The sequence below is a fragment of the Bidens hawaiensis genome, unplaced genomic scaffold (genome assembly GCF_021521415.1).
Source record: "Bidens hawaiensis isolate Kalapana, Puna unplaced genomic scaffold, B.hawaiensis_p1.1 tig00002123_1, whole genome shotgun sequence".
Lineage (NCBI taxonomy): Eukaryota > Viridiplantae > Streptophyta > Magnoliopsida > Asterales > Asteraceae > Bidens > Bidens hawaiensis.
This window is the reverse complement of record NW_027491112.1, coordinates 1,974,543-1,990,995: the sequence shown is the minus strand read 5'-3', so window position 1 is coordinate 1,990,995 and position 16,453 is coordinate 1,974,543. Positions and strand designations below refer to the sequence as shown.

The window sequence follows — 16,453 nt, the reverse complement described above, 5'->3', positions numbered from 1 at the left end:
TTCAAAATGCTACGTCAGTATTTTTATAATTCTAATGACACCCCGGAATTTTGATACAACGCAAATAACTCTCCATCTTTTTTTTATTTAACTAAGTGAGTTTATCTTGAACCACTATCATTTTTTGACTGAAAAAAAAAGCATATCCAGCAAAAACTGTGATTTACCTGATCCTACTGGTTAGTAGGGTATTGACGGGTCCCCTGAGTTTTCCAGTAACACTTTCTCATAGTTGTCAATTCTTAATATATAAGTTAAGGGTATTGATGGGTCCAGTAACACTTTCTCATGGCTATCACCGAAAAAAAAATAAGGAACAAGAAAAATCAAGATTATTATATCAATTCTTAAAATATAAGTTAAGGGACAAAAATGTCAATTATTAAACGACAAGGATTGATTTTGTTGTTTCTAACTAAATCATCATATGTAAACTAACACCAACGGTTCTGGTTATCTTCTGTGTTGAAAATGGAGTTATAAAGCAGAGGAAACAACATAAACATCCATTTTTGCCTTGTTAATATCACTGCATTGTGATCAATCATTCCATAATAACAACAAGAACATTAAGGAAAAAAACAAACCCTTTTTCATTCAGTGTAATCATGGTTTTGTTGATGATGAGATACTAGCTTTCACAATCTTATAGAACACCGATAATCGGTGAGCTGCCAGCTAGATAAAGATGTTTAGATCACAAAGAAACGGGAAGTCTCCGAGTTCAGGAGAGAGAGTTGATTTCAAATTTTCAAATTTCCAAGCTCTTCAGGTGAATGATTATTTTCTTTCAAATTAATGAATTTATGTGTGATATTAGTTGCTTTTATTGCAGTGTTTGTGGTTGATTGGTCATTACTTATGTAAAAACCGTCTCGTTTTTCTTGCATGTTAGTGTTATTTTTCAAGTTTTCATGGTGACTCTTAATTACTTTTCAATACAATTCTCTGAATCGGAAAGTGTTTCTGTGTTTTTTTTGTTATTCTGCACAATTATTTAATAGTTGATCATATCAAACTTATGGTGAATAATAATAATGTTTTGGGTTGGGGATTTTGTTGTCATAGGTACCGAAGGTATGGGACAAGCTTTTAGTGTCAATAATCTCAGTAGAAACAGGAAAAACAATTGCAAGATCAAACAAAGCGTTGGTGCGAAACGGAAATTGTCAATGGACCGAAAGCCTATCAGAATCTATCTGGATTTCACACTATGATTCTTCAAAAGAGCTTGAAGAACATATAAGTTTGTTGTTTCCATGGTATGATTGCTCTTGATCTTGAAATTAAGAAAATTTATCATTTGATCTCAACTGTCCATTTTGCTATTGTAGGGATCTGCTAGATCTGGCATTCTTGGGGAAGCATGTGTCAATATTGCACGGTATTATACGAGTTCAAGATCATCAGCACTGGTTTCTTTGCCTTTGAAGAAATGCAACTATGGCACAATTTTACAGGTGAAATTTGCATTTAGAATGTGAAAGTTATAACAGTTTTGTATTTAAGCGAATCAAATTAGAAAATTGAGAGGAGTTCATATACATACCATTATAAACTTGTGAAATATCATATAAACCAAACTTTAAAACTAGTTAAAACACCATATTTACTCATTTTATTAAAAACAATTCAAAGAGAACTATTTTACCCTTATTTTTCTTAAGATTTAAAACTTCATATATACCCGTTTTTTACCTTAAATTTCATAATTACGTATTTCTCTCAAAATATAAAATTCACGTATCTTATTTAAAACCAGTCAAGTTTAACCTTTTTACTTTCTTTGATAATTCGTTTTTTTAATTCTTTTACATAATGCATAAATCACATACTAAGGAGCCATGTATATGATTTTTAATATTTAATACAATATAATAATTTCGTATGTTTTATGCATTAAGACTTTTGCTAACTGAGTATACACTTTGGATGACTTTTGACATTAAGTCGCTAAATCAATGATCCTTAAGAGACTTGACTCATAAAAAAACTTATGGCTGTAAAGACAACTTTGTATGCATGAATGTTATTGATTTACGAATTTATGCTGTCATTTTCAGGTCAAAATCCAGTGCCTGACACCAAGAACAAAACTCAGGTACTTGTTTATGTAAATTTTGTTTTTTTTTGTTAAATCATGTGTATAATGATGTTAAAAGTTGTAAATACATATCGAAGGGTCAAAGGATCAAATTACCCGGGATCCAATACAGAAGCTGTGGATGACAATTATGACGACGCAGGTAGCAGATCTAACGGATCAGCTGCCTCACCTAATCTCAGTGCTGACTCCCCTCCAAATCAAGATCTGGCTCCCACTTCACTTCTTGAAAGAATTAAATTCATGGTAATGTTTAATGATGATCAAGAATCCCCTCCAATCTCAGCACTTTTAATAATAAATTTCTGAGCTAAGCTATATAAATTTGAACATGAAAATAATTTACTTTGACTTGTAGTTTGACCTCAAAATTTGCCTCCCACTTTACTTAAAAATCATGGTAATGTTGGATATGATAATATGATCAAGATTCTCAAAAAGTTGACCTTTTTGGTCAAACACGTTAAATTTAACTTCAAAATCGACATGCTTACTTAAGTTCTTCAAGAAACATCAGATGATTACATAATATCTTTTCAACAAGAAATAAAGTATATAGCACTTTTGATTCCTAAATTTCTGAAATAATCTATATTAATTTGAACATGAAAGTAATTTACGTTGACTTTAAAGTTTGACCTCAAAAGTCCATCTTTAATGCAGGAAACAAGTTATGATCCATCTGGTTCGAATCAGAACAATGATTCAGCTGAATATTCTTTAGAAAAAGAAAGATTTTATCAAAAAAGTCATATAAATGGAATCAAACAGAATCTTAATTCAAACTCCAGAAACAGTTCACCTCGAAGCTTTTACACGAACGAAGAAGATCAATCCATTTCAAAGTCAAACAACTCATCTTTCAAATCAAGAATAACCCATGACGAACAAGAACCGGAATATGAGGAAAGCCCTCCACCTGTCCCTCCCTCGACGTCTGCGATAAATGCCGGTTCTTCAAAAAACTTTCTTGAAGCAGCTGAAGACACCATTGAAGAGCTCCGCAATGAAGCCAAAATGTGGGAGCGAAATTCGCAGAAACTAATGCTTGACTTGGAGATTTTAAAAGAGAGATTCTCTGACCAGTCGAAAATTTTGGCGGGAAATCAAATGGAGCTGTCTGCAGCGTTGGCTGAACGTGATGGTATGAAGAAAGAAGTTGATCATATAAAGATGTTATTAGAAGAATCACTTGTCAAGCAAAAGTTGACAATGGGGTCAAAGTCAATGTATAACTCAGAAAATCAAAGTCAACTCATGAAAGAACTTGAAACCGAGCTGCAAGCTCATAAAAAATCGAATCTTGATTTGACCCAACAACTTAAAAGGAATCAAGAATCAAATATTGAACTTGTGTCAATTCTTCAAGAATTAGAAGAAACAACAGAAGCACAAAGATTGGAACTTGAAGAACTTTTGGCGGTTAAGACAAAGTTGACCGACTTAGAAAAGTCCTTCAATTCCAATTTGGTGGAAACCAGAAGCTTGCAGCTTAAGTTACAGCAAATGGAGGAATCAGAGAAGACTTTACAAGCAAACATGTTGATTCTTGAACAAGCTTTGGAGAACAAAATCAATGATATGGAAAATGAGCGAGTTTCGAATAGTCAAACTTTGTTAGATATTGAAAAGGAGTACAAAAACACCTTATCTGTAAAAGAAGAAGATATTAACAATTTGGAGTTAAAATTATCAGAAAGAAAAGAAGTTGAAGAAGATCAAATGAGAGAGATCCAACGGCTGAAAACAAAAGTTAGCGAGATGGAACACGAATGCAGTGAGCTAACCAATGAAAACTTGGAGGTGGTTTGTGAGCTTGAAGAGGCAAAGAAAGTGATTCAAGAAAGAAACACCACAATTGATGAAAGTCAAAAGCTTCTAGAAGAGTACAGTTTGAAGATTCGGGAGCTCGAGAGTTTGAAAGTGGAACAAGAAGCTCAAATTGCTGATCTTGAAAAGGAGAAAGAAGAGTTGCAAGAAAACATGGAAATTGCATTGAATGAAAGCAATATAACCTCTAAATGTTTAGATGATTTAAGAAATGATTTAATGGTGCTTAGCAATAGTGTTGACTCACAAGTTGCTGCTAATAAGTTACTCGAACGAAAAGCAACCGAGCTTGAAAAAGTCAAGGGTGAAATAGAGGTTAGTTTGTTTGAAATGGAAGAACAAAACATCAAGTTATTGGACCGCGTGTCCGAATTAGAAATTCAACTAAAAGATACAAAAGGTCAACACGAGTCCGCCCTATTGGAGTTGGAGAAATCTGAATCTGAAAAATCAGATCTTCAACAAGAAGTAAAAAACTTGCAGAATGTAGAGAAATTGTTATTAGACACTCAACAGGAGTGTGAATATGTGAAATCTGAAAAACAGAAACTGCAAGATTCCGCTGAGAAACTAGTCGAAGAATGCAATAATCTTCAGAAGTCATTTGAAGATATGACAAAAGAAAAGGCGAAACTTTATGATCAAGTTTCGCGTTTGGAGCTGGAGTTAACCGAAGCTAGGGGTAATTTGGTAATTTCATCTGAAAAGGTAGCTGATCTAGAAGAAAAGTACGCTTCTATGTTGGAAGAATATATGTTTAAAGAAAAGAGTCTTTCTTCACATTTGGATGAACTTAATCAAGAAAATTGGAAATTAAAAGAAAAGGTTACAATGGAAGAAAGTTTGTTGAATCAAATGTATTTGGAAAAGACAGCCGAGATTGAAAACTTGGAAAACGAGATGGAAAATCTCAAAGTAGAGATTTCCGGGCTTTATGAACAGAAGTCAACGTTGACTTCTGAAAAGTCAACGTTGGAATCTTCTCTCAAAGAAGTTCAATCAAGAACAGAATCGATTGAAAACGAGCTTCAAACTGTTCGTGAGGAATCAGAGTTGAAGATTCAAGAGCTAACAACTGAGCTTGCTGCCATCAAACAAAACTATAAGAAACTGATGACAGATCACGAGAAAAAGTCAAAGCTGTTGACCGGTTACCGAACAAGAGAAGAACGAAAGAAGACAATGGAGAATGATCTTGAACTTAAGCTTACGATTTCAGAATACGAACGTCAACAACTCATTGAAGAAGCTGCAAATTTAAAAGAAAAACTTAATGAAACTTTGAGTCTCGAAAATGAATTATTGGATTATAAGCAAAAACTTGATAAGTTAAAGATTGAAAAGAGTAATCTAGAGGCTTCACTTCGTTCGGTTTCTAGCAGTTTTGAAGAGCTTAAAGCTGAGAGGATGTCAGAATATGAGGACTGTAAAAGTCAGAAAATTGCATTAGAAGAAAAGCTAATGAGACTGGAGGGTGATCTAATGGTTAAAAATGCATCACGATCACAGGATGCTGATATGAAAAATGAGATCAGTAGGATCAAGAGTGCTAATTTGCAGCATCAGTTGAAAATTCAACAACTTGAAGGCGAAAAAAATGAATGCTTGAAGAAATTTAATGCTCTTGAGGAAGATCTAAACTATTGTCAGCAAAAAGCAAAGCGGTTTGTGTTCAAGTCTCAATTTTTTTTATTAAATATTAGTATGTATGATAAAAAAAGATTAGATCTTGGTTCACATAATATCTAAATATTCTTATATTTTTACTGGGAATATAATCTTTTTTGCTGAATCTAAATTCTTGGCTCTCTTGTCTTTTGTATCAGGGTGTTAATGAGACTCGTTCTCAAGAAGATATCGATTATGTTGCGAAAATAGAGATGCTTGAAGCGGAGCTTGACGAGGCTCTTGATTCTAATAACAAGTACCGACTTCAACTTCAAAGGTTAGTATGAAAAAAATTGCTACAATCATTACACAATCATATCATCTTTTTGACTTTTATGAGTCAAACATCAATGGGTTTTCTCACACAGGGGTGTAAACAAGCCAACCCTTTAAAAGCTCGAGTCCAGCAGAGCTAAAATTAGCCAAGCTAAATAAGCTCGTTTAATAAACGAGCCCGAGCTTCATAGAGCCGAGCTTGCGAGCCTAAGTGAGGCTTGTACTTAAATTAATAAATTAAATGTTAGTTAATATAGTAAATATATATATTACACAGTAAAATAAGTATATACATAAGCATGACAGAAATAGCTACATAATCTTTAATGTTATATCTATAAAACTATAAAGGGAAAATGTCATAGAATATTTTTATAAATAAACGAGCCGAGCTCAAGCTTGAAAAATTTTCTCGCGAGCCGAGCTTGACTCGTTGACTGTACAGTCACATTAATATAATGCATGGATATTTATTACAATATATGATAAGGGTATCAGAAAAGCATACACAACTGTTGTATATGGTTATGACATCTAACTGATCTGCATATCTCTGCAGGTTGAAAAAAGAGGGGCGCAACAGTCTTTTAACATCGAACGGTAAATCAAAGACCGAAAGTGAAGTAGTGACAAAAGAAAGGTTTGAAAGGACAAAGTCATCTTTGGAGACCGAGCTAAAAGACCTTCGTGACCGTTACCTTGAGATGAGCCTAAAATATGCTGAGGTGGAAGCCGAACGAGAAGATCTTGTAATGCAGTTAAAAACAAACAGTGGTGCAAAGAAACGATTTCAGTTCCTCGAGAACCCATGATAAGCACAACCCATTTGTTCTTTAAAGATTAATAGTTTATGAATTACGATTATACTTATACACGGACACTAAAATAATCATCAAGCCACGGGCCTCGCCTCGTTAGAACATGTTACGACTTAAACATAATAAGATGTTCTTATTTTAAGATTTGTTCATGTGATTCTGTTTTAGTATGCTACTTCTTTTAGCAATACAATGTATAAATATAGTTCTATCTTTCTGAAATAATGTTTATGTGAACTAAAGGCTCAAGGTTCCTTCTGACTTTTCATCATTTGATATGTTCTTGTTTCTTGGTACTTACATATTAGAGCTATCAGAAACGAGTGGGTCGGGTAACACCTCAAAACGAGGATTTCCTGTTAGTAAAAAAACGGGTTAGACTGAGTTGGCTTGTAAACACTATTCATTTTGTTTATATATAAAAGTTTTAGGTTTAATGTGATTGAGGAAACAATTTTACTAATTTTTGAACAAAATTTAGGAGGTTTTATGCATTTAGATATATATTATCAGTTTGAATAAATATAAGTGAAAAAATGGATAAATCTCTTGGTGAAACTAATAAATGAGAAAATAGTGGGCCTTTAGGCCTTAGTGTGAACAGTGTGATGATTCTTATTGGGCACTTAACGAACTTATATATTCTCTACGTTCTTTCAAACTATCATATTCTTTTATTTGTAAATTGAGACTTCTCATATATTTGACCCGAATTTACGAGTATAATGCTCACCAAACCCAGATAACACTTAAACGGGTTATAACATCTAATTAAATTAAAAATAATCTCACCAAATATTTGATATGAAAATCCTATAAAATAGGGATATACTAAAAATTAGTATCTGTTTTTTTTAAAGATATTATTTATAATTAAGAAACAATTTTATAGTATAAAAAATAAGTGGGTCTGGGGTTTCACCGAACCCAGAAACTAACCGGTTCATAACATCTCATTTATTTGTGAAACCCTTTCATCATCAAATCTTAAGTGTATTATTAACTTTCTTAGAACATTCTCATCCAACACCCCATACTGTGTGAGGGAGTGTTTTTATAATTTAAAGAGTGATTTAGGGTGTTGTGAGTGAAGAGTTTTTATATTTTAGAAAATGTAATATTTATCTGTATATTTGAAAAACTATTGTTCACCCCCTATGATTTTTTAATATATTTTGAAAGTGGTTGTGAGTGAATGAAAAAGAAATGGTAATGATAAAGGTATAAAAAAATACTATTAAATTGAAAAAGAGAGAGAGATTGTAGTGTGTTTTTGTGTAATTTTGGATTTAGTGATAGGGAGTTGAATGAGAATGCTTTTACAATAAATATAATTAAAATCCAAAAAAAATAAATAAATATTAGAAACGAATAATGTAAAACAAACCCGTAATACGAGAGATAAAAACTAGTTATACATATAAGGTTATACTTGATTTTAAATACAAAAATAGTTTAATAAACGAACGTGTCTAATAAAATCTCAGTCATAATAAAACTATTGCTAGAGTCTGATATAAGAACATACCTTAAATTGATCTTAGAAGATAAAGATGTTGCTCCAACTAAGATTTTAACTCTGAGATATGTAGAAAATAGTAATCAAATTAGGTGAGAGGGTAAAAAAAGAAAAGGAAAAAAGAAATCAAGTACTAATATAATAGTTGTAAACTACCGGCAACAAAAAAAAATGAAGAGAAAGTTATAGTAGTAACATATAAAAGATCCACAGACAAAAGAAAAAAAATAGAAAATAGCACAACCCCCTTTCAAATACCTATATACTCCCTTAAAAAATTATAGTAATAACTTATAGTAATAACAGATAAAAAAGCAACTGACGAAAAAATAGCACGAGCCCCCCTTTCAAGCACCTATTTGCTCCCTTATATAGTGTCTTACTCAAAGACAACGATAAGACAATCCATCGATAAGACAAATAAAAGTGTGGAAAATGCTAAGACCACAATAGACGTCAAAGCTAATGTATACACTCCCATAAAAGTTCATTATCTATACGCCTTCAGAAACTCATATATATGATATATAAGAAAAGCACATAAACTTTAATCTATTAAATATCCTAACCTTTATGATTTAAAAAAAATATCCTAACCTTTATGATTTAAAAAAAATATAACTTAGAGACGAAACATATTACATCAACCATATCAAGTCATGGATAACACTTAGCCATGTGTATCAAGTTTTTATTTGAAAATGTATGAAATATATACTAAAAAATACACGCTCGTAAGGAACACGCTATACACGTCAAAAGATAGACACAAGCCGACTTACTACAAAACCATCACATACTTTGGAACCTCATCCATCAACACTTTCTTTGATGCACTTTAGTGTCGTTGGTTCGTATATTTCCGAATAAGAAATCTTTGCATCATGGGTAAGGGCATCGCCTCATAAACAATGCAATTAAAGTTGTAAAGCCCTTGAAACTTCTATATATGACTTAACCAAACTGCCCTTAAATGTCTCTCTCTCTCTCTCATCACTCAAGATTTATTTGCTTCCAACAAAGGAAAATAATAAGCTTGATCTAGCCCTGTTACTTTTTTAAACAAGTATGGCGATAACAAAGAAAATTTACGAAAGAAAGTTAATTCATAACCGCAAAACTCAAAAGTCGTTGATATGATTTGTTAGAGCATCTCCAACGGAGATGAAAAAAAAAACATCCGCTATTCCCTCCATATCACCACCCCACCGATCCTCTTACGCTCTACCTCATCTTCTTCACAAAATCGTCTGTTAATATGGACGGTTTCTTCTCTCTCTATCCTCCATCTCGCTCACTCTCTTCCGTTCTCCTTTTTTAAATTTTGCCGACAAATGACCTTAGTATACATACATCATATTTCTTATATTTCACCTTCTTGAAAATTATTTGATGCTCTTGTTTTACTAGTTAACGTCATGTCCCATCTAAATACTAATTTTACAAAAAAACGATTCTTTTTTATCAATAGTTTTGTTATAGTTTTCTAACAGATGACAAACAACATAAAACGCCTTTTATCATTAGATTTGTATTAATCCAAACTATCATTGTATTTTGGTTGTTGTCGGTCTTAATTAACAAATTAACCACCTGACGATCCCGTTTTTTACAGTATTTGTTTCCGTCACCCGCAACAAATATTGTTAGGATTTTATTATTCACTAATCATATATTGTTTTTTGAATGGAATAATGGTTTGAACTTTTAACCGTATAACCCAAAACAAATTGAAATTGAAACCCTAACCCCCAAATTATTCAATCCATTGTGTTCATAACTATATTTATCAAATCTGATGATGATTTTCGAAGACGGAATTCGACGAGGAACGAATAATAATAATAATATCATGAATTTCACAGAGTTTTCATAACAAGGTAGCTTCTTCTATTGCTTTTACTTATTATTATTATTATTATTATTATTATTTGTTGTCATTTGCACTTTATATATCTGATTATACAGGTTTGAATCAAGTACAAATTAAATTAAAAGCGTGCTAACGGTGAGAATCAAGCTGTGTAATTATATATACAACATAGTTAAGGGTGCAAACGAGCTGAGCTGGGCCCGAGCTCGGCTCGCGTAACTTACAGAGCTTGAGCTTGAGCTTGAGCTTGAACTCGGCTCATTTCGAGCTCTATTTTCGAAGCTCGAGCTCGGGTTGTTTAATATTTATTAATTATTTTTTATATAGTTAGAATTATTTTTATATATTTTTTTTTCTAGTATAATTTTATATATAGAATAATATATATCAATTAGTTATGTTTATTTAATTTTTCATAATATTATATATATATCAATTAATAATTGTTAAATATATATTTTAAAAAATTATATGAATGACATGCTCGTTTAGGCCCGCGAGCCGGGTCGAGATCGATAAGTGAAGCTTGGGCTCGATTAAGCTCGGCTCGATCGAGCTTTTTAACGAGCTGATCTCGAGTAGCTCGCAAGCAGCTCGGCTCGTTTGCACCCCTAAACATAGTGTAATTATAGTATAGTGTAATTACACTATTTGATTCTCATAGTTAGCACGTTAATTTAATTTGTACGATAACTTTCCTCATACATATATAGGGGGCATATATATGCAAGTGATAGTTTTCTACTTAAAATGGGTCTGAATGAGCTGGAGTTATTTTTCAAATCGGTTGATGCCACCTTGCACCAGACACACAACCAGTGTCGATACGCTCGCAACTCCACGCGTCACTCGGCGCGATACTCACGTAATGTGGCATTGGACGCGTGTAACTTATGCGTAACCCAGCGCTGGTAAGCGTGAAAGGTGTAATCGAGCCTGGTGCGTGGGTATATGCACGAAACTCAAACCCACCGACCCGTTTGCCAGTTCTATTTAAGATTACTTTTCATTACATACACAAATCTTTTTGATCAATACACCATGATATTTTGCTTATCACCGTATTACCATCGCCTTTTGAGAGTGGTGTACATGATTTTGGAGGTGTGAGGGTATTATGGTAATATGCAAAAGGTTGGTAGTGTGTATGCTTGTATGGATCAAATAGAGTTACATACAAATCGCTTCCTCTTCCCCTTCTTTATGGTGACTAAATATTTTAGATTAGTTTTTAAGTCTTCAGAATATTATTTTTAGCCTATCTCTTTACTTAATTAAGGTTCTACAGTTTGGAAGCATATGGTCATGTTGGTCGAGGGGATCATTATATGATGCAACATTGCGAATGCAATGCCTAAACACTACTTGCCTTGCAGTTGTGCTAATGAGGTATTATTGCTGCTTAAACCTTTTACCATTGTAACTTTTTTGGGACATATATTGCTGTATTGAAATTCTAGTATGGTGATCTATGTTATATATATAGAGAGACATGTTCAATAGATAACCAATTTTAGGTAGAGAAGCATGAGAATCGCATAGACATTTATACAATTATACCTGTTGCTTAAAGTGTGATATACATAAAATGTTTTTCTAGCCACCTCTCTTTTTTTTTCTCTTTCTTTCATTCACTTTCATGCATAGCTTGATATCCTTTAAAAGTATGGATGTTTAAACTATATATAATCTTTAATGTTAATTTTTTTTTTGTTTTTGTTTTATATATTTTTATTTTCCTTGCATATCAAAAGAGGCACATTTAGTTTTACCGTTTAATAATCTCGACCTAAAGCAAACTTTGGTAACACTAAAGATTGTAGCACTTTCATGGAAATGATGACATAATTTGATAACATAAACATTGATATCATGAAATAAACAAAGAACATCTACTTAATTTAATACTATCTACGGTTATAAACTGCCCCACTAAACTGTCTCCTACAAAGTAGTATCAGTTTGATTTAGGCAGGAATTAAGAGCAGGAATAAAAACGTTTTGACTGTAGGAGTACTTCAGGTTTGACCCGAACCAGGTTCTTATCACATTGAGTATTTTATATAATCATGTTGGAGTTAGTATATGTGACAGCAATGTTAATTTGGAATACAAATTGAAATTAGAAGAAAAGGTACCAACCTTTTGATTTTTTTTTGTTTCGTCTTTTGTAGTGACAATCTGCAACACATTGCTTGGGACTTTGATTTTGGAACTGATCTTGGTGGATTGCAAACTTCATAAAAATGAAAGATGCACCTCAAGGTACCTTTATCTTCTTTCATGCTTGCAACAGTCAAGTGCATAATCTATTGCACTGTAGCATCCGATGTTCCTAACAAGTTATTAGGTACCAAATTACAACTTGTTTTTTACAATGATCACACTCCTGTAATGTCTAGTTAGTAACGTAGTATAGATTCGACATTGAATACGTGCTCGTAACTAGTAGGCCCTTTCTTAGGAGAAATTTAGGGTTGTGTTGTCTATTTAGTGGTACATGTTAGCTTGAAGTATGGATGAAATTTCATGGTACATAAAATTGGCAGTTGCAATTTGCAAAGATTCTATTCACTAATTCTTACATCAATCTAAACCGAAATAATATTTAAGCATACTGCTTAACACTTCTCAATAGCACTTCCTTAAGGTTGCATTTCTATTTTTATAGAAATAGCAAGATTGCATCTCTACTTCTCTCATATGTATGTTATGTTTTCTTCTGGTGTAAGATCATACATCTTTGTATTATATGGATTACCATACTACACTATATTTTACAAAAAGAAGATATATATATATATATATCTTTTTAATAGCAGGGAGGTCTCAATAGGTATAAGTAGCTTTGCTAAAAGTGGGATTTTATTGGGCTGGTTTGTTTATTTGTAAGATCATAGGTCTTGCCATACACTGGGGTTGATAGCTTAAGACCGAATATGTAATTAATTGGGGTTGATGCTTTAGCATTTTTGCAATACGTTTTGGGTATAAGTTTTGTGCATTAAATGTAAAAGGCAATTTCTCATTTTGAAACATTTTTATTGTTTATATTGAACCTCTATAATAAGAATATTTACATCCTTGTGTATTCTAAAAAATGAGTTTTCAAATTTGAAAAATTTACATTTTGAAAATTTACATTTGAAATTTGAAATATTTGAAAGTTTTACATTTTATTCTTTTGTAAACATGTTTACATTTAAAATCCCGCGTTTGGGCTTATGTTATAACAATGTGATTGGGTGTTCGAGTCCTTTAAAGACCACACTTCATTTTATTGCGTGCTTTTAGTAGCCACCGTCACACAGTTGACTTTGTTCCTGCCTTTTTAGGGTTTACTTTCTTCAGCCACTTACATGCCAGGGGTGCCACCGATCGTCACTCTTTCATCTGCATACAGGGTATACCGATTCTCCACTCTATGCATCTCTTATCTGTGTTTATATATGTACATGAAATTGTTTTGCTACGATTTTTTTAAATCTTAAAACCACCAACTTTATATAATCGATGCTATCGTAGACGATTTTTTTAAATCTTAAAACCAACAACTTTATATAATCGATGCTATCGTAGAAATCGGAGATAGAGATGAAAGTTTACTTGTCGATCTTCTTTGTTGGATCTTTATCTGTTAACAAGAGCTCTATTGCACCTCATAAAAGAGTACTTATATTGATTTTGTTGCTAAGTTAATGTCAGCATGTTTCAATGTGTATTGTTTGTTGTAAAGATCTAGTGTAATTGTCAATATTAATGAACGCCGATTAGCGTTGAATGTTGATGTCAATTGCCTAACGTTTGAAGCGTAATTCTTGTTTTAGAACGAAGTTTTTGTTTTTCATAAAACTTTCATCTTTTGGTAAATATCTCTTTAATTAAAGTTTTCAATCTCGTAATTTCAACTTTGGAGCTAGAGTTTGTATTTAATGCATCAACATATGTAGTTCATTTAAGGTTTAGAGTTGCAGTAAATTGCTTAATTGGAACATCTGCAAATTTGGTTCCCACAACATTTATCAATTTCATTTTGATAACAGTTGATAAAAGAGAAAATGATATTTTAATATCACATTTTGGTCTTTTCTAATACCTGTATTGTTATCATCTTTTGATGTTTAAACAGCGTCGTCATTTGGCCTTTATGGATACGGAACTTCTTGAGGATCTGCCTATAATTCTTTTTTTAGAACTGTAAGTTCTTATATTTTAAACACAATTAGATAGACCTCTTAATGTTCATCTCTGTTATGACATTTTTACGGTGGGGGTTTGCAGGTGGTCAAAGTCAAAATCTGTAACCTCACTGCATCAAGTAAAACGTACGATAAAGAAAAGGTTGGTATATGGTAATTAAAAATTTGTGGTACTGAACTACTGACACTTATAATAGTTAATCTTTGTTTTTTGTTGATTCAGATAAAACGAAAAGACTAATCCAAAAGTAACATCCAAGGTGGTCTGTGATTATATCAATTACCTCGTTAATCATACATTGACGTGCACGGAACTAACTTTACGTGTTTTCTGAATCGATGTTTAGGGATCAAAACAAGCATAAGGCGGTATGAACTATGAAGCAGCATGTTGTTGGTTTTTATCTTTTTATTATGGCTTGACTGGTTTTTGTCTCTTTAGAGATGTTTGATTGTTAAGAGTAGTATGAGACCATGTTTTTTTATAATGTTTGTCAAGATTTGGATCTTTTTTCGGTTTGCATCCTGCTTTTTGTTTTGATAACCGTGCAAGCCTCATGGGTTCTGCCAATACCCTCCGGACCATTGGGACCAGTATAATGTGAGCTTATACCGGTGGCGTAATCCTAATTTGTGAGTTGTGACGCAGTGGATATGGTTTTATGCGTTTTTGTGTCATGGGCTGCATTTTACTACAATATTTATGATTTTTAACCTGTTTAAATTCGTTTTAAGTTTTTAACCTTAGCATTTTATATATGTTGGATATGTAGTATAGTAAGCCGAAACTTATGAATGTCAACGAGTGATGCGCAATGGATTATACTACGAAGGAGCTTAATGGTTCTGGATTTAGTCTGTTCGTGCATCTTTTGTTGGCTGTGAGGTTTATTGCTTGCTCAAAACCATAACTATTTTTTTCAATTATACAGTTAATGCTGTTCATTTCAAAAATAATATTTCTTTTGATAAATCAACAATTTTTACAAAAGAAAGAAAAAAAAGAGTGTTTTTATGTAAACCCTTCTGTTTAATAAACAAGTTCTATAAACAAAATAAAAAAAAAAAGGACATAAGACAATTTATAAGCAGTTTCATTTTGTAATGTGGATGCTAGTAAATTCTACTTAAAGTTCAGGTGTTCAAGCTTTCTACAATTGAATGTTCTAAAGTGTTCTGCTTTACATTCAATATGGATTATGTAAGTTGTCTAATATGAAAGTTTGTGATACAAATTAGTTTATTGAATAAGAAATTCTGGTTTGAAATTTACTATTGCAAGTGTTATTGCTTTTTATTCAATAATAGTTTTATTTTTAAAATTTTATAAACACTGATTTAAAAAAAAATTAAGTGACAAAAGGAATCATATATGAACTGTAATTAAAAACAACCAAACACCCTTCCTACCAAGAAGATAGCAAAGATCGGCACAAATAAAACTAAAAACAAATTACACAACTAAAAAGGTTTCCATCTATCTAATCTAGAGTCAAACAATCGGCCCTATTTCTAAAATTTTAATCTATAAGAAACTAAAAATCTTTACATCCCCAAGAATGTTTTCAATCTTCAAAGGCTTGTTATCGAAATCAAGTTGTTATGATCCCACCAAATACACAAAACAACCACCATAACTATCGATTGAACCATTTTCCTCTTGTATGCAACTTTTGGATCTTGTTTAAAAACACTAAGAATATCACCAACCGACGTAGCATGAAAAGGTTGAATATTGCACCACACACTGAATAGTTTTCACACCACCGTCACAAATATAATTGCTGCAATTATTCAGGCCTTTTTCAATTTTAATTAAAAATATATGAAGATATTAGTTTGTGTTATATATTATTATGTTTATATGTAACAATTGAGAGTCGTGGTGCCCAAGACCTTATTAGGCCGTTTGGTGACACCTTTTTAATGCAAGTTTTTTTTGGGTAATGAACATAAGGAAAATAGACCGAATGCTAACTTTTTTATTTTTGTTTTGTTTTGTTTTTGTTTCTCTATCGTAACGAACGTGACGGAAACCAATCGAATGACGGTTTTTTTTGTTTTAGTTCTTGTACCGTAACCAGTGTTGCAAAAATCCCGACTAGGGCCCGATTAATCGCTAGTCCCCGTCCCACTGATTAATTTTGGCTAGTCAGCCATTTAATC

General features: G+C 32.4%; 2 long non-coding RNA genes and 1 pseudogene across 3 annotated transcripts; all 3 read left to right on the top strand.

Moving 5' to 3' along the window:
* Nucleotides 1–402: 402 nt before the first annotated feature.
* Nucleotides 403–6,726, top strand: LOC143607158 (uncharacterized; annotated as a pseudogene). The gene is made up of 8 exons (XR_013148898.1): nucleotides 403–772; nucleotides 1,069–1,262; nucleotides 1,335–1,460; nucleotides 2,064–2,101; nucleotides 2,182–2,350; nucleotides 2,768–5,598; nucleotides 5,761–5,879; nucleotides 6,438–6,726. The product of XR_013148898.1 is annotated as an uncharacterized LOC143607158 (transcript).
* A 4,605-nt stretch (nucleotides 6,727–11,331) lies between these two features.
* LOC143605495 (uncharacterized) lies at nucleotides 11,332–13,593 on the top strand. Its single transcript, XR_013148553.1, has 3 exons — nucleotides 11,332–11,477; nucleotides 12,263–12,455; nucleotides 13,440–13,593. It is a non-coding gene; the product is annotated as an uncharacterized LOC143605495 (long non-coding RNA).
* Nucleotides 13,594–13,638: 45 nt separating this feature from the next.
* On the top strand, nucleotides 13,639–14,803 carry LOC143605488 (uncharacterized). The gene is made up of 3 exons (XR_013148551.1): nucleotides 13,639–14,429; nucleotides 14,511–14,547; nucleotides 14,635–14,803. It is a non-coding gene; the product is annotated as an uncharacterized LOC143605488 (long non-coding RNA).
* The last annotated feature ends 1,650 nt before the right edge of the window (nucleotides 14,804–16,453 follow it).